At 42.1% G+C, this 21,986-nt stretch overlaps 1 long non-coding RNA gene across 1 annotated transcript in view; it reads left to right on the plus strand.

Annotated features, from left to right (window-relative positions):
* LOC130683784 (uncharacterized) overlaps positions 1-21,986 on the plus strand; it is an 89,468-nt gene that overhangs the window by 2,821 nt on the left and 64,661 nt on the right. The window contains exon 2 of the long non-coding RNA XR_008997744.1: positions 12,925-13,004. This is a non-coding gene — a long non-coding RNA (uncharacterized LOC130683784). The remainder of the gene's footprint in view (positions 1-12,924; positions 13,005-21,986) is intronic.

The raw sequence follows: 21,986 nt of genomic DNA on the forward strand, positions 1-21,986 counted from the left end.
GTGTGTGTGGCGGGTGTGGGGTGTGGGTGTGGGTGTGTGTGTGGGAGGAGGGCCTCCAGACTCTACCCCTGCCCCTTCCTCCCTTCTGTCTGAGGACCTGCTGCACCTCCTGGTGTCCTCGGGGTCCTTCACAACAGAATGAACCCAATTGAGTGGCTATTTTCAACACCTGCTTAGAGAGTCCTCTGAAAGTGTATCAGCCTCCTCCTGGCTATAGAGTGAGGTATTCTAGGAGGTTGGATGGGTGAACCAGAAAAGAGGAAGGCCGTGGTGTGCTAAGAGCTAAAATCTCTAAGTAAGTCACAGGGATGAGGTACAGCATAGGGCGTACTGTCACTAATATTGTCATAACTTTTTATGGTGACAGGTGCTCACACTTACCACAGTGAGCACCCTGGGTGTACGTGACTTTCGGATCACTGTGCACTCCTGCAACCAGTATAAAATTATATATCAGTGTACTTCAATTTAAAAAACCCTAAAATTTCTACCTTGTGAAAACCTTTTGATCCCTGCAAGTCTGGTTAGGGGAAAAGAAATGGGAAGGGGGCCTCTGGTGTGATCTGTGGAGGTTCTTCCCAGGAGGTTCCTGGCGTACTGGGATGACCACCCGGCCTGGCGAGTATCCAGGCCGCACAGTACGGTCCCATGCAACCTCCCCCGGAGGGGGCTTCCCCGCCTGAGGCCACTGCCCTCCCTGTAAACACTGTCTGACCCACTGGGAGCCTGGAAGCTGGGTTCCCTGGGGTCCGTGGGGAGCTGCCCGAGACCACCCTTCTCAGGTGGTATGGCCGCTGCCCTTTCCCCGCAGGGCCAAGCTGGGCTCTCAGCTCTCCTTTTTGGGGTGTTCCTTAAACCCCAGCAGGGTTTCAGGTCCTGACTTTTTCTGAGGCAAGCTGCCCTCATTTGGCTGGTCCCTGTGGAGTCAGTGAGTTTTCCGTTCTCTCTCAGGACAGTGCTTGTAAGGCGGGGAGTGAATGCATCTGCTCTCCATGGGGAATTATTTGGGGGTTGCTAGTTTAATGTTTTTCAGTTCTTATGCATCATGTACTTTATTGACTGCTTGTATTATCTGTTGCTGAGAGTGGGGTATAAAATTTCTGAGTCCGCAGATTTGCTGGTGTGTCTGTGTAATTCTGTGAGTTTTTGTTTTGAAAAATTTTAAGCTATGTCTTACTCCACACAGATTTGGAATTATTATATCTTGTTGAAATTTTCATTTTGATCTTGTTATTAATCATTCCTTTCCTACTAATTTTTTTTGTCTGATATATCTAGTCTTTTCCCCCCTCGATTTGGTTAACTTTATTTTGCTTGGTTAACTTTGTTTTTCTGAAATGTGTATTAATGCACTCTAATTTTTGATTGACAGCTTAGCTGGGTCTAGAACTTCAGGACATAAATGGGTGAATGTTGCTAGCTTCATACCTTTGTGGGCAATCTGCCTTTTACCTTCTGTTTTTGTTTCTTTTAAGGCTTTCCCCTTGTCTATGATGTACTGAGTCTCACTACCATTTGTCTAAGAGGGTTCTGCACTCAGAGAGCGCTTTAAACCTGAGGACTTTTGTCTTTCTTCAGTCCTGAGTTATTTTTCTTCTGGAACTCAAAGTTAAAAAGATCTCTCTCTCTCTCCACACACATACATCTTTCCAATTCTATGCTCTACATTATTAAACTCATACTTTTCATAACTTCCTTTTCTCTGTGCTGAATTCTAATTAATTTCTTCGAATCTGTCTGAGCCATTTAACCTCTCCATTGATGTCAGCAGTTATATATTTCTACAAATCAAGTTTATTATCTTGATATACATAAGTGTTGACTATTATTATCCTTTCTTTAATAACTTATAACATACTAATCGTATAGTCTCTCAGCTTGTGCTAATATTTCGGGTTTTTGGAGATACTGATTTCCTGTGGTTGTACCTGCTGACCCTCCCTTAGGGTAGATTTTGCTTCTTTGTGGCATTTGTGTGTTTTTAACATTTGCCTCGATTTTTAGCTAGGTTTGTTTTTAATGTGGGAAACTGACATGCTTTGGATTTATTGAGCTGTTTAGGGTTTGTTTCTATTGTTTCTGCTCAGGTTATCACTGGTTTGAGGCAAATTGTTACATTAATTTCTCAGCTGTGGAATTTAGACCTGCAGTTTTTTACAGGGCGCTTTTTGTGATTTTTGTACACACACATACACACATATGTGTGTGTATTATTTTTTAAACCTAGAATTCAAGATTTTGTGCAATTTGGAACCCTTTGCTATCTGTCTGCATGGTAAATTTTCAGTTTTCAGCCAACTGTTCAATGTTTAGCCTTTCCTCACAACACAAACAACCCAACCAACTCCTTAGTTATTTATCCTGAGGATGGTAATGAATCAGCCATGGAGCCATCATAAAAAGTAAAAACAAAATAAAACAAAGCAAAAAAACCTGACTGCTGCAGGCCCGATATAAATAATAGAGGCTTTCTTGCATGAGGTACTTAATTAGGCCTATATTCATAAACAGAGCAAATTTAGTCAAATTTTTATTTAATGCTTGTATTTGAAGCTTAGAGGTAGTGAGGATAATCTAAAACAGTAGGTTTGCTGAAAACACCTGGCATTGGGATTTATTTAGAATTTTTAAATTGTTGTTAATAATTAGGTGGGTGTCTCTTAACCTTTTTTTTCTGTTTTTAAAACTTATTTGCACATTTAAAAATTGTGCATTCCAAAAATCAAAATCATTTTGACAAGAAGAAAATGGCGCTCTGATTAAACTGCATTTTACAGCCTGCGGGGCACCTCGGACCAGCCTGGTTCTTACTCCACATTCCTCTGCCGTCCTGCCCAGCTTCTTTCTCCAATATGCAGTTTCTTTTCCTTCTTGCCGGGCAGCCAGGCAGATGGGAGAGGCAGCAGCCTTCCTTGTCAGAGTCCTGGAGATTCTCTGACGTGGAAAGGGGCGCACAGTCACTTAGTCTCCATCCGAGCCCTTTGCATCTTACAGTTAAACACCCAGAGGAAGTCAAATAAGGCAGTGCTGGTGTAACGGAGGGTGCATACTGGTGACATGCCGGCCTTACGATTCACCTGCTTGCTTCTGCTCGGCCGGTGGATTTTTCTCCCGTGTTCCTGTCTTTAGTTTCGGCTTACCGAATTTCTCAATCTCAGCCATATGGGGTGTGCCAGATGTGGTTGCTGAGGAAGCAGCCGCCGAGAGCCTCTTAACCTTTCTTAGGGGCAGGAGAATGCACTTAGACGTGAAGATTTCTGCACACTTGCAGGGGGCATGGATGTCTTGGCCACCCGGAGATATCAGGCTGAGACTGTGGGATGGGTATGTGGGCCTGGGCGAAAATAGACCATCCTAGCTGAGGGCGCACGCTAGGGTTTCTGAGAGGTTTCCAGGCAGAGCTCCTGTCTCCACGCAGTGTCTCAACAATTTGATACATTTTTAAAAATGTGTAAAGACTGAAAAAATCCTTTTTATTTTGAATAAAGGTCAGGCTGGAGGGTATGGGTTAGCAGGAAGCCAAACGTTTCTCCTGACTGAGCCCTAGGGTGAGCCTGATGTCGCCCCCTGGATCCTGGCACCCCGGACCAAGGCCAACGCCTGGCACCGAGTATGGAGGGTGAGCAGGAAGGCAGGGAAGACCAGAGGTCGGCTCCTCGGGAGAAAGAGCGTAGCGGGGCTGAGCCACCCCGGGTCCGTATTCCGTTTACCAACAGCAGAGGCAGCGAGGGCTGCAGGGAGGCTTGGAGAAAAGCCTGCCGGGGAGACCAGGAGAGGCCAAAATGTGTCCCCGCGGCAGCTCTGACTGCAGACGACAGGCGCACGAGTGTACGTGAGTGGGACTGGACGGCTTAAAGATTTGCTGTGAAAAATCCTCCACCAGGTGATGGGTACCCAGACTGCCTCCCTGCAGCCATCGCTGGCAGCGCAGCCCCTCACCCCGAGGAGCCTCACGAGGGGGGGCCCCCATGCCACTTGGTCCAGGCAGCACGGCCGGAACACAGGTCTCCCAGGCCCACCGTCCTTGGGAGCAGAAATCACATGCAGCGCACCGCACAGCCGCCGGGGGCGCTGCCTCCTCCCCACCAGCTGGCGGTTGGAGGAGGATTCCAGAGGCGGATGGAATCACGAAGGGTCACGTCCGTCCATCCTAAGACATCGCCCTTTTAGTTGATGCTGAATGAGGTGAAGTCATTGCTTTTTAAACTTCAGTACTCAAAAAAATCTATTCTATTCTTTTTCTGGAAATCATGTATTTTCCCTATGATTTCTGGCTTGCGCTCCTGTAAGCCCCAAGCCTGTGACCAGTCCGTGCTGCCGCTCAGCCCCTCTCTTCAAGCCCTTCCTCCGTAGATTCAGTCTCATCTTTCAGTGTAGTCACTCCTGTCATTATGTTCCTGCGAAAGGCGCCTTGTGCCCAGTAAGGACCCTCTGCGGCGGGGGTCTGCGATCTGATTTCACTTGCGTTGGGATTAGTGTTCCTGCTCAGCTGCCCTGGGGAGGATTCGGCGGCCACACCCAGGGCCTGGCTCAGGCTGCTCCCCTCACGCTGGGTGCTGAACCCTGAGCCGTTAGTGTTGAGATTGCTTCGAGGCACCTGGAACGGCTGTTGATGGACTCCAAGCCCAGCTTTTGGTTTCATTTCTGACCACACTCTTAAGTTTTTTCAGAATTCTAGCCTGCTTCCGAGAGCAATCCAGAAAGCTGTTGTAAGGAAAAGATGTTAAATGTAGAATTTGAGCCAGATATTTTACTCTTTATTTTTCAGTTAAGTCTTAAAACAACCTTATTTTACAGATGAGGAAAACTGAGGCTTAAAAAGAAAGTGGAGGAGCCTGGATCTGCACCCAGAGCCACCTGACTCGCAAGCCAGTTCTTTGCCCTGTTCTCCAATGCCCTCATTTTCTAAAAATACTGAGGTACATACAACAAAATGCACCAAGTCTTAGTGTACAGCTTGATGCATTTTGACATGTGTATCTATGTAACCATCACCCAGATCAAGATATCAAACATTCTCACTCATTTCGCCCCCTCCCCCTCCCCCCCATGGCACCTGCCTTCTGCTCCCTGTGTCTCTGAGCCTCGTTCTGTTTTGTCTGTTTGCTCATTAGTTTTATGTTTTACATTCCACATGTAGGTGAAATCGTATGGTATGGTTTTTCTCTGACTTATTTCACTGAGCGGAATTCCCTTCAGGTCCATCCAAATTGTTGTAAATGGCAGATTCAATACTTATTTTAATCTTTAATAATTTTTGGGGGTTCTCTGTTTACCTTAACCTCATGTCCATCAGGCAGATTTTGAGAGTTACACTACACATTGCCCATATTTTTATCTGAATACTGAAGCATTATATTTCACAATGCTTCAGATGTGTTCAACTCACCTCATAAGGCCCCCTTTACTGGCTTAGAATCTGCAGAGGTAACACCATTCTTTATTTTGATTTTGTAGGAAGGCCATATGTATGTTTATTTGGCATCTATGATTCTATTTGGGCAGTTACTATATACAAATGTAGCATATATATCACTGATTAACATACTGATTTGTTGTACCCTACAATCATATAATAATTTTAAAAATGTGTCTTGAACTAATAGTTTATCAGACATTCTCAGTATAAAGAATTCAGACAATATGAGACATATACAGTACAAAAAAGGTCTCTTTTCATGGCCATTCCATCAGTTTTTATACCATTTCCAGATGTAACCACTAGAGGTGCAAAGTTATTTATCATTCCAGCTGGTGTTTATGTACATACACGCACGATATACCTTACTTACTCATTTATTTATTCATTCATTCATTTACTGAAAATGCAGCTAGACTATGCTTACTGTCTTGGATTTGCTTTTTTTTTCACTTAATAATATGTCTTGGAGATGTTTACACGTCAGCTCAAGAAAGTCTACCTTATTCTTTTTAATGGCAACATATTCTCCTGTCCCCTTTTAATATCAAAGCTTCCTAAGGTGTGCTCCATGGTCAAAAAATTGGGAAATACAAGGTCGAACACAGGTAACTAGATTTCTTTACTGTAGACCATCAGAGCCTTCGGTTTGGTAACTCAAATCTTCGGTTTGGAGATTTGTGAATCTCCAGGAGGGCTCTCCGGGATGGAGTGTTTACCAGACTTAATTTACTATGTTAATTTAGTTTGTTTCAAAGCTTCTCTAGGGAAGATGCTGCCTTTCATGATGATGTAAGTTTACGAGAGTGGCTCAGACTCAGGCTGCCAGATCTCAGCTGCTTGGACCCCAGGGGTGTAGTCAACAGGATGCATTTGAACAGGAATAAAAAGATTGCACACTGGTTTTAAATATCAGCAGCTAAAGTAAGGATTAGTAACTTTTAGAAAAAGGAAAGTTTTTACAATTGTATATGAATGCAAGTTCTACATAACCCGTGAAGTTGATCTGGCTGCTTAAAAACCTAATGAAATTTCAGGATGGATAACTAGGTTATAGGGTTCATATCTCCAGAGGTAATTACTTCACTGCGTTCCTGTTGGTCCAGCTTCAGTCCTGTAGCTTCTCACAGGGAAAGGTCCACCTCTCAGCCCCAAGAGCCAGTAAAATGTTCTTGTCCTTCACCCTGACCCATCCATGCAGGAGGAAAGATGGGCCGCAGATAATTTAGAAACCCAAAGCAAACTGGGTGTAGTCATTCTAGTTTATAAAGGGTTTTCCCAAAGACTCACTCACTCTTCTCAATGCAATGCCACAGATATTATTTCCTTCCTTTTATGGAGGAAGAAATAAGCCTCAGGGGTATATCAAGACCAGAGTGAGGTCTTGGCCTTTCTCTTTTGATGCCAAATCTAGGTTATTTCAACTATATCCCCATTGTGCTTATATATGTGTGTTTTTAAACAATCCTTCCTGATTTCCAAATGCTTCCCAACTCCTTTGGAGTCTTTGCCCCTCGAATATTCCACACAATAACTGTGTTCATCCAGACAGAGCTGGTCTCATTTCTGACGACTTACCTGCTCTGCACACGCTTCTTTTGGTAACATAAATGCTGAACTAATTAATGGCAATGGGGCTTGAATCACTGCGGTACTTTTCCAGGCTATCCTTCCTCTCCCGCCCGGTCCCAGCCCTGTGCCCCAGCAGGGACTTGCCTCTGTCCCTGTCCCAGATCTTGCTTTCAGAAATCACTTACCCGATTACTTATGTGTCACCCAGTTCCCTGCCTGGTGGTGGATGCCTAGCCTGTGTCCTGCTAGCTCAGGGTGGTCACCGTGGAATGTTCTGGCGTAGTCCTTGGTGGTTTTAATCCACTCTTCATCCGTTCTTGATCATTCTTGGCATGAACAGAAAGTATAAAACTAAAATTTAAATATCTAGGTAATGAAGAATAAATTTAAAAACACTCTAATGCCAGAAGAATATACAAGGGGAAAAGACAATTTAATAAATGGTGCTGGGAAAACTGGATCACTTTTTTACACCAAATATGAAAATAAACTCAAAATGGATTAAAAACCTAGATGTAAGATCTGAGGCCTTAAAACTCCAAAACAAACCACTGGCAGCAAACTCTTGGACATTGGTCTTGGCGATATTTTTTTGGCTCTGTCTCCTTGGGTGAGAGCAACAAAAGCACAAATAAACAATCGGGGCTGCATCAAACTGAAAGGCTTCTGCCCAGTGAGGGCGACCGCCAGCGACACGGAGAGGCAGCCGCTGAGGGGACGAGACGTTTCAAGTGACATATCCAAAAAGGAATTCATATCCAGGTTATATAAAGAATACCCAACACCCAAAAAAACCAAACAATTGAATTAAAAAATGGACAGGGGACCTGAATCAACATTTTTCCAAAGAAGATATGCAGATGGCCAACAGGCACATGAAAAGGTGCTCCACATCGCAAATCATCAGGGAAATGCAAATCAAACCCACAGTGAGATATCACCTCACATGAGTTAGAATGGCCACCATCCAAAAGACAAGAAATAACAAGCGCTGGCGAGGATGTGGAGAAAAGGTAACCCTCCTGCCCTGTTGGTGGGAATGTCAATTGGTACAGCCACTGTGGAAAGCAGTATGGAGATTCCTCAATAAACTAAAAATAGAAATACCGTATGATCTAGCAATTCCATTTCTGTACATTAATCTGAAGAAAATGAAAACACTAATTGGAAAAGATATATGCACTCCAATGTTCACTGGAGAATTATTTGCAATAGCCAGGACATGTAAGTGTCCATCAGCAGATGAATGGATAAAGGAGCAGCAGCATGTATACATAATGGAATACTACTCAGCCACTGAAAAAATGAAGTCTTGCCATTTGCTACAACATGGATGGAAATAGAGGGTACTATGCTAAGTGAAATATGCCAGGCAGAGAAGGACAAATATCACATGGTTTCACTTATGTGTGGAATCTAAAAAACAAAACAAATAAACAAGTGAAACAGAAATAGACCCATAAATACAGAGAACAGACTCGTGGCTGCCAGAGGGTGGCAGTGAAAGTGGGTGAAACAGATGAAAGGGATAAAGAGTACAAGCTCCCAGTTTTAAATCAAGTACATCATAGGGAATATATTCAATAATATTGTAATAACTTTGTGTCATGATGACTTATTGTGATCATTTTGTAACATATATAAATGTCAGATCACTGTGTTGTACACCTGAAACTAATAGAATGCTGTATGTCAACTATACTTTGATATAAAATAAATAAATAAAAATATTCTAGTGCCAGGGGACAAAATCTGTTTCTCTATGAGATATGGATGTTATATAATGATTATTAAAATGTTGGTACAATTCCAAGATTGCTCTTTTTGTCTTTTTCATCAGGTTAATAGAAAAAATAAAATTTTCTTGTTCATAAAAAATTTGCAAACAAAATACACCTTCTGAAAGTATATTTAAAAAACTTTCATCATTCTGGATCAACTATTTATATTTTTAAAGTCAAAGTTTACAATATATCTTCAAAAGCAGATATACTGATTGTTCAATTATACAAAAACATTCTGTCCAGCACATGACCTGAAGTATGACTATGGGCAGTTCTGCAAAGTTCATGGAACTGGAGCACATAGGAGATGTTTTGAGAAATATTTAATTATATTGAAAAAAAAGAACATTAGAAGAGCATAATATGGATATCATTTCCTGAGAACAGACTGAAAACTGACTTCTTCCTTCTTTTTGCCTTTTTCATCAGGTTCACAGAAAACATAAAATTTTCTCATAAAAAATTTGCAAACAAAATACACCTTCTGAAAGTATATTTAAAGAACTTACTTTTATCGTTCTGGATCAACTATTCATATTTTTTAAGTCTAAGTTTACAACGTATCTCCAAAAGCAGATACCCCGGTGCTGCGGGGAAGACGAGAGGCCTGAGGAATGCTTGGGACACTGGGAACCTCTGGTCCCGCTGGAGACGTAAGCCAGGCCTGGCTGCAGAGTGGGGGCTCAGTGCCGCCTGCTGAGGGGGGCGGATTTTCCTGCATCGTCCGAGCACGCATGTCACTCACGTGGCGGGCGCTGAATGAGAAGGGGGGTCACTGCTCAGAAGGTGAGTTTCGAGCAGGCTTTGGAGGGCGGGGAGGATGGGAACACCTGGGGTCCTAACAAGGAAGCGGGAGTGGCCAGAGGAGGCCGAGGGACACAGAAGAGCCGCTAAATATTTGCAGCATTCCAGACCCCATCTGCATGTTGTCGCATCGAATCCTCGCAGCGTCCTATGAAGTGAATACTCTTTTGCCCGTTTTTCAGAAAGGGGCTTTGGGGTGCTTGCTGAGGTCCCCAGATCTGTGCCTCTCCACTGCACACCTCCTCCTGAAAGCTTTAGAGGTGGACGGCGCTCCCCCGTGAGCCGCGTCCTTACCTGGGGATGAGCTGGAGTCACGAGGCAGTTGCTGCACCTTCGGAACGAAATCGCTGTCTTGGAGGCTGTCCCTCCACCCTGCCTCCTCATCTATGAATCTTTTACGTATTTCATGAACGTCATCGAGTTTGATCCTTTGTTACCTTGACTTACGAGGTCTTTTTTTCCTCATGGCAATTGTTTCCAAATTTATAAATGAACAGTCTGGTCAGGGTGGACCTGTGCCTGCACCGTTCGAAAAACGTGACTCCTGGCCTCTGTTGAAAAGCCTCACCTTCCTGCGGCTTGGCTCACGGTCCCTTCCTGACGAGAGCGCGGTTTCACCAGTGCCCAGATCAGCTCCGGCATCAGTGGGGGTGCAGGAGAGCATAAATATTATTTCATATACACGTATTTCATCTACTTTTTTGCACTTGTCTTTTGGATAAATTCAGAACTTGAATATGAATCAAAGGGCATGCAAATTAATACTTTTGATACACGTAGTGCTAATTTTCCTTCCTAGAAACTTCATGTCAATTTATATTGTAACTAATGTTATATGAGTGCATCTATTCCCATTTCCCATATACTCTTAAGCACCCATTAAATTCAGGCAAAATAATTGGCGAAACTGATATTTTGGTGTTGTTTTCATTTGTATTTCTTTGATTATTACTAATGTTGGGCATGCTTTCTTTTGATTAATGTCTATTTGTATTTCTGTGAATTGTCTTATATTCTCCCCACTGCTTTAACACAAGTGTGTATCTTATTTATTCCTAAGATCTATTTTTATATTATGGCTCCTAATTCATTGCCATATGTGTTCGAAATATTCTTTCCACAGTCATTTGTCAACTGTGTTATTAAAATCAGGCCATTTTCATATTAATTTTTAATATATCTGGAATTTATTTTGGTGTAATATAAGAATCTAACCTACTTTCCCCACAGATGGTTCGATTTTCCCAGCATCGTTTGCTAAATAATTCATTGTGGTGGATCGACTGCAGTGCTGGCCCCAATCTGCTCACATCTCCCTGAATCCCAGCTCCCCACTGACTCTGGGCTTGGACACAAATGTGCTCTGGCTGGTGGGACAGTGGCAAACGTGATTCAAGTGGAGACTTGGAAATGCTTGTGCCCTGAGGCCTCCCCGGTTACGTCACTCAGAGCTCTGCTGGTGTATCAACAAACCCAGGTTAACTTGCTGGGTGATAAAAGACATGCAGCCCAGTCTCCTGTTACTCCCAGTGAGTCGTGAGGCTGATGAGTGGAGCCATTCAACACCAGTCAGCTCCCACCAGCTCACCACGGGCCCAGGATTAAGCCCAGACGATCGGCCAAGCCTGGCCCAGCCCCAGCCCTCCACCCGGCTTCTCCGGCCCTGCCATATTGCCGAAGCACCGAGTCGTGGGCTGAACAAATTGTTCTTATTTTAACCTGTTTTCAGGTGGTGTGTTTCTCAAAATGAGGTAACTGGTGCAACCATCTTTCCCGTCCTGATCTGAGCTTCCATACACTAAATTCCCACTTATACAGTGTCTGATTCTGAGTTCTTTTTCTGCTTCTTTGATCTATTCGCTTCTTCCTCTGGTAACCTTACACTCTTAAAAGTATTGTAACTTTATGGCATATTTTACTATTTGGTAGGTTAATTTCTCCACCACCATGATTTTTTGTTTTTAATGTAGAAGAGCTTGTCAAAATCTCCAAAAAAGACTTGGTAGGATCTTATTGTTAATTGCATTAGTTTTTTGGAATATTTTGAATTTTCAATGCAGAGGTTCGTGAAGTCTCTTACCTACTTTTATATCTTTCAGTAACAACGTTTTACTTCATAGAGGTCCCATGCAAATCTTGTTATACTTTTTAGCTAATGTATCAGTCAGGGTTCAACCAAAGCAGCAGAACCAGTAGGAGGTATATATGAAGAGATTTGTTATAAAAAATTGGTTTATGCAATTGTGGAGGCCAGGTAGGCCATCCAAATCCATAAGGCTATTAAGAAGGGCAGGCTGGGATTCCTCGGCCTGGACAGAAACTACTGACCACAGGGAATTCTTTCTCCTAGGAAACCTTAATTCTGCTTTTAAGGCTGTAAGTGGATTGAATGAGGCTCCTCAGATCATCTAAAATAGTCTCCCTTACTTCAAAGTCAACTGAATATGGATTTTAGTCATGTTTACAAAATGCCTTCAAAGTAACACCTAGATTAGTGTTTGATTTAATACTGAGGGTATTAATTTAGCCCAGTTGACACATAAAAAAAACACTATATCATTTATATTTGTTTTTCGGTTTTTCATCACATTTTCTGTTAATTGATTTTCAATAGAAAAGAAGTGATTTAAAAAAGGTTTTTATTGTGTCTTGTGCCGCTATGCTTTAATTATATTTGTCTTTTTGATTTCAAATATATTCATTTCCAATATTTTTATTTTTTCTGATCTTATGTCATTGGTCAGAACCTTTAGAAAAATCTTGAACAGAATGATAGGACTTCTGCTTCTATGGACCTTCAGGGTGTTATGCTATGTGAAATAAGTTAGGCAGAGAAAGAAAATACTGTGTTGTTTCACTTATATGTAGAATCTAAAGAACACACACACAAACTCATATAAAAAATGATACCAGACAGCTACCAGATGTGGGGTGTGTGGTGGGGCAGAATTGGATGAAGGTGGTCAGAAAGTACATATTTCCACTTGTAAGATACATAAGCCCTGGGCACATGATGTGCAGTGTGGCGACAGTAGTTAACACTATCGTTTATCTGAAAGCTGTTGAGAAAGAGCCTAAGAGTTCTCGTCACAAGGAAAAAACCTTTTTCTTTTTGTGTCTCAATGAGATGATGGATGTTAACGAGGCTTTTCTGCAGCGATCATTTCACAGTATATGTAAGTCAGATGGTCATGCTGTGCACCTTGAAATCTGTAGGTCAATCACACATGGTCCCTGACTTACAATGGTTCAACTTAACAATTTTTTGACATTGTAATGGTGTGAAAGCAATAGACATTTAGTGGACACCCTCCTTAGCAATTTGAATTTTGATCTTTTCCCCAGCTGGTGATGTGCGGTGTGATCCTCTTGTAATGCTGAGCCGGGCAGCGAGTGCAGCTCCCGTCAGCCAGGTGGTCGCACAGGTGAGCATCTGATGCACTCACAACCCACACACATTGTGCTTTTCACTTTTAGTACAGTAGTCAATGAATCACATGACGTGTTCCACACGTCACAGTAAAACAGGCTTTGTGCTAGATGATCCTGCCCAGCTCCAGGCTAATGTAAGTTTTCTGAGCATGTTTAAGGTGGGCTGGGCTAAAGCATGCTATTCGGTAGGTTATATGTGATACATGCATTTTTAACTTAATGATATGTTCGACTTATGATGGGTTTATTGCTATGTAACCCCAGTCGCAAGTCAAGGAAGATCTGTACATCTCAATAAAACTGGAAAAAAGAAAGAAAAATGACTAGTGACCACTGGTCCCTATAGAGTGACCCGAGGGTCAGTGCTAGTAGACATATTTGGTTACTTCAGTTCAGTGAAAATCTCTGATCATAGAATAATTAAAAAAAAAAAAAAGACTGCTTTAGAAGTTTCAGACTCAGTCATTTAGACCAATCACTTTCTTGAGCCAATTTAAAAAATCCTGTGTAAAACATAAAAAAAGGAATTAGAGGGAAAATCCCAGAATTCGAGTCAGGCGTTCGGGTCCACTTTTTCCCAGTGAGTGTTTCCTGATCACGAGGAGACGGCAGAGAGGTGAGCTGTGCTTCCAGGGGCCTGTGGGGCAAGGGTTGCGGTCCAGGCCAGGGGTGTGGGCCTGGTAAACCCCCCTCCCTGTGGGGCAGCGCCTCAGAGCCCCCCCTGTTGGAGGAAAGAGAGTCAGAATCTAGCCTCGCATGGATTTTGACCCAGATTCCAGCAATCTGGGTGGCCAGCAAAATTCCGAGCCCTTACTTGGGTGGAGGTGGCCCAGACGGCTGGGGCCCCAGGGGCTCTGCAAGAGCAATTCACCAAAAATTCTCTTTGGAGGAAGGTGACGTCATTTTGGTCTCAAATTACTTCTGCAAGTAATTTTTCAAATAAAATAGCATACAATCGGGAGGAGGCCCGCAAATGATAGGCAGATGGACAAGAGCCAACAGTAATAACGAACAACAGAAACAAACTTAGCCTCCAGATAATGGGATCTCCCAGCAGAGAGCGGCCGGAAGCCCCTTGTTCTGTCCCCTTGTTGCTTTGGAAGGAAGTCATTTGTGTCTCACTGTTAATCATGACATTTGCTCCTGGCCGCTTATAAATACCAGCCTCCAAGACAGAGTGTTTTCTTCCTCTTAATTTATTAAGATTAAAAAAAAAATCAGTAACAGATACTGAATCATACCAGATCTCTTTCCGTCATATGTGATTTGATCACGACTTTTGTCATGAGCTTTGTGGATTCCTAACATTAAATCATCACTGCGCTGGGGAAGTAAATCCTGTTTGGTGTTAGTGTGTTTTTATTTTATTTGTTAACATTCTTATATTTATGCTTATAAGTGAGATTGGTGTGTGTTTTTTTTTAGCCATCCATCAGATTTTGGTATTGGGATCATAAAGAGAATTGAAACATTTTCCAGCAGTTTTCTATGGTGTGTATTTATGTTTGAGGTGGTCAGAATTAGTAAAGAGCATCTAATTTTATTGGTCTATTAAATTTTAGATTCTGCTATTTTTGGTTTATAATTGTAGGTGGTTTATCATTTGGTTTATAATTGAGCTTCCTTGTGATTGTGTTTTGTTGCTGTGAACTGATCACGCCCTCGGGATAATGTTCCTCGGGAGTTTGTTGGTCAGACTTACGGATTTTTTAACAGCTTTCCACATATTAAGGAAATTAACTCATTCCTACTATAAATGTAATAAATATTTCTTCCCCGGTTTTTAAAAATTTTACTTGGGTTTGTTTATTGCATTTTTCCTATAGAAATTTACAATTTTAAATCAGTTTTCTCAGTCTATTTAATCTTTCCTATGTTTTGTTTTGCTGGGAAAGGCTTTCCCCATTCTCAGATTATTTTTAAAATTCCTGTATTTTTCCTCTTTTATCATTTTTCTTTTGATGTTTAAATTGGTGATCTATTTGGAATTTTATTGAATGAAGGGTGAGGAAAGAATCCAATTATTTCTTCAAGATGGCTATGATAAATTGTAAAACATGATTTAATGAATATTTTTACTTCAACTGGTTTGAAACACTGTTTTATTCCCATTTTTATTTTGATCTATGTCTTGACTTGCTGGTCAGTTCTCTTGATCTATCTTGTTATTGCCAATACAAATACTTTTAATTTCTCTATATAATATACATTTGAATATCTATATTTTCTAGAGGTTTTTGATCCTATTATGTTTATTTCCACTTCATTTCATTATGGCTTTTTACTTTTTCTTTCATAATTATTATGATTATCTTTGTGGCTTAATGCATGGTCAATTTTTATAAATGTTACGTAAGTAATTTTTAAAAAGTATGTTTGCTGATGAAAATTTCTACATATAGCTTTAATGTAGGTCGAGAATGGTAACTGGGTTGTTCCTATCTATGTTATTCATGTGTTTGTTTTCTGAATGCTCATTCAAATTCTGAGAGAGGAACCTTAAAATCTCCAAATATGTTGGTAGATGTCACACTTTAGCATTCTTCAAGCTTTTCCGTTCGATGCAATGCAAACGTGTTAAAGATTGTTATGCTGCTTCGGTGGCTCTTATCAATAACTCATCAATAACTGTCCTTTCAAAGCACTTAATGTTTCATGAGTTTACTCTGGTATTAACACAGTCACGGCTGCTTGCTTTCTCCTTCCATGAGTTTGGTAATATTTAATCTACTCACTCATATTAATTTGATTTAGGTATAACTTTTAGACTTATTTCCATCATCTTATTTTAGGCTTTTGTGTGTGTGTGGTTATAATACTTCCTTAATTCTTTTCTTTGACTCTTCCCGGATTTATTATGCTTTCTTTCTTTCCTTTGTTATTGGTTGACTTTACTTTTGGAGCATGCTTATGTTTATAGAAAAATCAAGCAGACAGTACACAAGCTCCGTCTCCTCCTCCCCTGTGCCCCACGGTGTCCCCAATTTTAACATCGTGTATGAAGTATACTGGGTGCAGTGCGGTGCACATGTTAGAGGTCATGAGTGAATATGATTATTGTTATTGACTAAAGTCCACAGTTGATTCTGGGGTTCACTCTGTATTGTACATCTATGGTTCTGGCAGATGCATATGTCACCTCGTCTCCTTAGGGTACTTTTCCCAAAAAAGCCCACATTTCTAAAACCTTCCTTGCTCCACCGTCTTCCTTGCCCCTGGTCCTTGGCCTCTGACAGCCGACCTTTTTATTGTCTCTGTGGTTTTGCCTTTTCCACAGTGTCATATAGCTGGAATCACATATTATGCCTTCTTTATTAAAAATCTATTTTTTGCCTCCATGCAAAAAATTTAAGACTATGTTTTTAGAGCATTTTTAGGTTCACAGCAACATTGAAGGGCAGGTATAGAGATTTTCCACGTGCCTCCTCCCCACACATGCACAGACTCCCCCTTTTATTATGCTTGTTTATTCCTGTTTTCCCCTCTCCAGATATCTGGAAGTTAAGTATTCTAAATATATTCTACTATTGGATATGCTTATTTTTTAATAGTCATTTTGGAACTATATTTCTCAAGCAAAACAAAAATTTAAACTATATGTGTAATCTCCTCCATCACTGGAATGATGAGCGGGTGGCACCATTCCTTAGTTCTTCTTTTCCTGATTTGGAATTTCATTGAAATGAAGCTCTCAGAAATGCTAAGAGATTTCTCAATGTCCAGGTTTAGTTGAAATATCTGGATTTTTACTTCCAGTTTGAAATTAAAATGTTTAACCACCGTCTGTTCTCGTCAGGAATCCTTACTGAGCAGCTGCTCGGATGCTACAAGCGTATCATCACCTGTTCTTAACAGTAAGCTTATTATTGGCATCCTAACTCATTGCTTTTTCCTTTATACCACATCTTCCTATTTCCTGAGGTTTTTCTTCTGATTCATTTATTATTTCACCGGACTACTCCCTTGAGTATTTTTGTTCATAAAGGATGCATAGAAGAGAGACTTTCTGGGTCCTCCTGTGCTGAGATTGACTTTGCTTTGAGCTTACAGAGGAGCGGTCCTTTTAACCTGCATGTGTGTGTGTGTGCGTGTGTGTGCGTGTGCGTGTGTGTGTGTGTGTGTGTGTGTGTGTGTAGCTGCTCTACTTCTCACCAAAGGCCTGGAGGGCAGTCAAGGTCACCCCACCATCTCTTAGCATTTCTGAGAGCTTCCATTTCAGCACGTCTTTCCTAGGAGATAACCTGTTTATTCTGAAGCTCATAGGATTTGTCATTTATCCTTTGAATTAACATTTTTCATCAGGATATGACTTGGTAGGTATTTTCTTCCATCAGAATTTCCTTCAGGGCAAATGCTTGGAGCTTGAGCCTCCCTTGGAGGCTTCAACCAGCTCTGCTGCCTTTTGGAATGACCTTCCTCCGGGCACTGCCAGGCCCCCTTCCCATCATCAGGCCTCAGTTCAAACCCCCTCCTGGGTCACGGTAGCTAAAACACCCGTTGTGGTCATTCCTGGTCACACGTACCATCCTGCTTCTTGTCTCCGCCGTGAATGTCTGTACTCTCATTTATTTACGGGCTCTGATCTGCCCACCTGGCACAGTACAGACTCCATGGGGCAGAGGCCTTTCCTCTGTGTTCACTCTGTACCTTTGGCTCCTGGAATAGTGTTCAGCACACAGGAGGGGCTGAATGAGTAAAGGAGGAAAATAGAGCAGAAGCTGATTTTCCTTTTCCTAGGCTTTTCCAAAAGATTTTTCCATGTGATCAATCACACATACTCGCCAGAGGGCAAATGCTCGCCCGCAGAACGAAGTCGGACGGCTCCAGCATAGGAGGACTGAATTATTCAATGGTAATAAAATTCACAAAATCTGTGGAGTATTTGGTAGCAGCAGCTACGACTGTGAATCTGACTAAATCTTGCTCTGTGATGAAAACAATCAAGCCAAAAGCAGTGAGGATGTTTTATTTACAGAGAAGAGGGGACGGTAGGCTGTGTCTCGGGAAGCCTATCCCAGTTTTCTCCTGGTAACACGGGTGGTGTTTCCCAGGGGAGACGCAGAAAGCCTCGCCCTCCCTGCTCGCCCCCCCCGGAAGGCTCTCTCCCACCGGGCCCTCAGTCCGCCCCATGCAGGCCCTGCGGGGCACCACCTTGCCTGAGAAGCCTCCCCGGGCAGCTCACCCATGCCACCCCTTGTGCTGTCGGCGGCGTCTCAGTCTGCCCTGCTCCCCTCTGACGGTCCTCACGCCCCGGCTGCCCATCCGTCCACCCATCTGCACACGCATGTGCTTGTCTGCTGTCTCCCCCTCGGGGAATGGAAGCTCCCCCTTCTATGTTCTCATGTCCTAATCAGTGACTGGCTCATGGGGGTCTCACCAAATGTTTGTGGACCATGCGACTGACGTGGATGTGACATGGAACCTAGGCCTGCCTCTTGATGGGCTGTGTTGTCGAGGGCAAATTCCTGAACCGCCTTACCTGGCCTTTTGTCATCTGTCAGCCATGTTGATCACACCTGTCTCGGCAGCCCGAGGCTGGGCAGAGCCCGTACAGGCCCCTGGTACAGCGCTTGGCACCTGGCAGAGGCCCGATAGGTGAAGCCTGTGATTTTCAGCTGGTTTAGGATTTTAGATAATCTGCGCTCTGCTGTCCACAGCTCTGAAGGGTTTTCCAGCCTAAACCCGGTTGTGTGACTTTTCTTGAACTAGGAGTGCAGGGTGGTGGTGAACCTCCTAGTTATGAGTACGATGGAAACGCCACTTTCAGTGAGATGCTCAGATGACAACAGAATACAAGCTTCAGTTTTTCTTAAAAATAACGCCATCTTTTTTTTAGGGAGGGGAGATGTTGTGACCTTTTTTATTATTGTTGTTTATGGGAAGAGCATGTGGGTCGGTGTGCATGTGTGTGTGCGTGTGAGTCCACGTGTGTGTGTCCTGTCAGCTCAGTTCTGGTCGACCCCTGAGCAGCGCTGGGTCTTTGCACTTCTGAGAACAAAGCCCTGCCAGGCACAGGTCCTCGGAGATGCTCTTCTGTTTTCTCTGATTCTCGGTTGTGCTGGAGGATGGTGTCAGTTGGGAGATTTAAAGGAAATCTAACAAAAGAAGGAACCATCTTAGTGCACTTTTCCTAAACAGGCAGACAACACTGAAACTGAGGTTGCAGAGACCTGGCCGATGTGTTTAAAGCACCACGTGTCCATTGACAAAAAGGCTCATGAAGAAAATCTATGGGATGAGGGAAGCAGGATTTATGGCCCCAAGTACAGTGGAATAAGTGTGCCAAATAAGATTAATATTTTGTTTCCTGAAGAATGTTTTATATCTTGAAATGCTGTAGTTTTTGTTTGTTTATTTGAGAGTTTATATCTTGGGACATTAGTCACAAGACTTACTACTTTCTTTTAGCACAAAAGATAAAAAGAAAATCTTGGGAGATGTGATCCTGAGAAGAACAGAGGGGCAGGCTTTCTGCAGAAAACATTGCTTCATAAATAATTGATCTGCGAAATTTCTTTTTTTTTTAAATTTTATTTTGGTATCATTAATCTACAATTACATGAAGGACATTATGTTTACTAGGCTCCCCCCTTCACCAAGTCCCCCCCACATCCCCGTTCACAGTCACTGTCCATCAACATAGTAAGATGCTGTAACATCACTACTTGTCTTCTCTGTGTTGTAGAGCCCTCCCCGTGCCCCCCACATTATACATGCTAATTGTAATGTCCCCTTTCTTTTTTCCTGCCCTTATCCCTCCCTTCCCACCTGTCCTCCCCAGTTTCTTTTCCTTTGGTAACTGTTAGTCCATTCTTGGGTTCTGTGCTTCTGCTGCTGTTTTGTTCCTTCGGTTTTCCTTTGTTCTTATACTCCACATATGAGTGAAATCATTTGGTACTTGTCTTTCTCTGCCTGGCTTATTTCACTGAGCATAGTACCCTCCAGCTCCATCCATGTTGTTGCAAATGGTAGGATTTGTTTTCTTCTTATGGCTGAGTAATATTCCATTGCGTATATGTACCACATCTTCTTTATCCATTCATCTACTGATGGACTTTTAGGTTGCTTCCATATCTTGGCTATTGTAAATAGTGCTGCGATAAACATAGGGGTGTATATGTCTTTTTCAAACTGGAGTGCTGCATTCTTGGGGTAAATTCCTAGCAGTGGAATTCCTGGGTCAAATGGTAAGTCTATTTTGAGCATTTTGAGGAACCTCCATACTGCTTTCCACAATTTGGGTTGAACTAATTTACATTCCCACCAGCAGTGTAGGAGGGTTCCCCTTTCTCCACAGCCTCGCCAACATTTGTTGTTGTTTGTCTTTTGGTTGGTAGCCATCCTTACTGGTGTGAGATAATATCTCATTGTGGTTTTAATTTGCATTTCTCTGATGACAAGCTATGTGGAGCATCTCTTCATGTGTCTGTTGGCCATCTGAATTTCTTCTTTAGAGAACTGTCTATTCAGCTCCTCTGCCCATTTTTTAATTGGATCATTTGCTTTTTGTTTGTTGAGGTGTGTGAGCTCTTTATATATTTTGGATGTCAACCCTTTATCGGATCTGTCATTTATAAATATATTCTCCCATACTGTAGGGTTCCTTTTTGTTCTATTAATGGTGTCCTTTGCTGTACAGAAGCTTTTCATCTTGATATAGTCCCATTTGTTCATTTTTGCGTTTGTTTCCTTTGCCCAGGGAGATATGTTCAAGAAGAGGTCACTCGTGTTTATGTCTAAGAGATTTTTGCCTATGCTTTTTTCTAAGAGTTTTATGGTTTCATGACTTACATTCAAGTCTTTGATCCGTTTTGAATTTACTTTTGTATATGGGGTTAGACAGTGATCCAGTCTCATTCTCTTACATGTAGCTGTCCAGTTTTGCCAGCACCATCTGTTGAAGGGACTGTTATTTCCCCATTGTATGTCCATGGCCCCTTTATCGAATATTAGTTGACTGTATATGTTTGGGTTAATGTTTGGAGTCTCTATTCTGTTCCATTGGTCTGTGACTCTGTTCTTGTGCCAGTACCAAATTGTCTTGATTACTGTGGCTTCGTAGTAGAGCTTGAAGTTGGGGAGTGAGATCCCCCCCACTTTATTCTTCCTTCTCAGGATTGCTTTAGCTATTCGGGGTCTTTGGTGTTTCCATATGAATTTTTGAACTATTTGTTCCAGTTCATTGAAGAATGCTGTTGGTAGTTTGATAGGGATTGCATCGAATCTGTATATTGCTTTGGGCAGGTTGACCATTTTGATGATATTAATTCTTCCTAGCCAGGAGCATGGGATGAGTTTCCATCTGTTAGTGTCCCCTTTAATTTCTCTTAAGAGTGTCTTGTAGTTTTCAGGCTATAGGTCTTTCACTTCCTTGGTTAGGTTTATTCCTAGGTATTTTATTCTTTTTGATGCTATTGTGAATGGAATTGTCTTCCTGATTTCTCTTTCTATGAGTTTATTGTTAGTGTATAGGAAAGCCACAGATTTCTGTGTGTTTATTTTGTATCCTGCAACTTTGCTGAATTCCGATATTAGCTCTAGTAGTTTTGGAGTGGAGTCTTTAGGGTTTTTTATGTACAATATCATGTCATCTGCAAATAGTGACAGTTTAACTTATTCTTTACCAATCTGGATTCCTTGTATTTCTTTGTTTTGTCTAATTGGCTTGGCTAGTACCTCCAGTACTATGTTAAATAGCAGTGGGGAGAGTGGGCATCCCTGTCATCCCTGTCTAGTTCCCGATCTCAGAGGAAAAGCTTTCAGCTTCTCGCTGTTCAGTATGATGTTGGCTGTGGGTTTATGATATATGGCCTTTATTATGTTGAGGTACTTGCCCTCTGTACCCATTTTGTTGAGAGTTTTTATCATGAATGGATGCTGAATTTTATCGAATGCTTTTTTAGCATCTATGGAGATGATCATGTGGTTTTTGTCTTTCTTTTTGTTGATGTGGTGGATGATGTTGATGGACTTTC

The sequence above is a fragment of the Manis pentadactyla genome, chromosome 1 (assembly GCF_030020395.1).
Source record: "Manis pentadactyla isolate mManPen7 chromosome 1, mManPen7.hap1, whole genome shotgun sequence".
NCBI classification, from domain to species: domain Eukaryota; kingdom Metazoa; phylum Chordata; class Mammalia; order Pholidota; family Manidae; genus Manis; species Manis pentadactyla.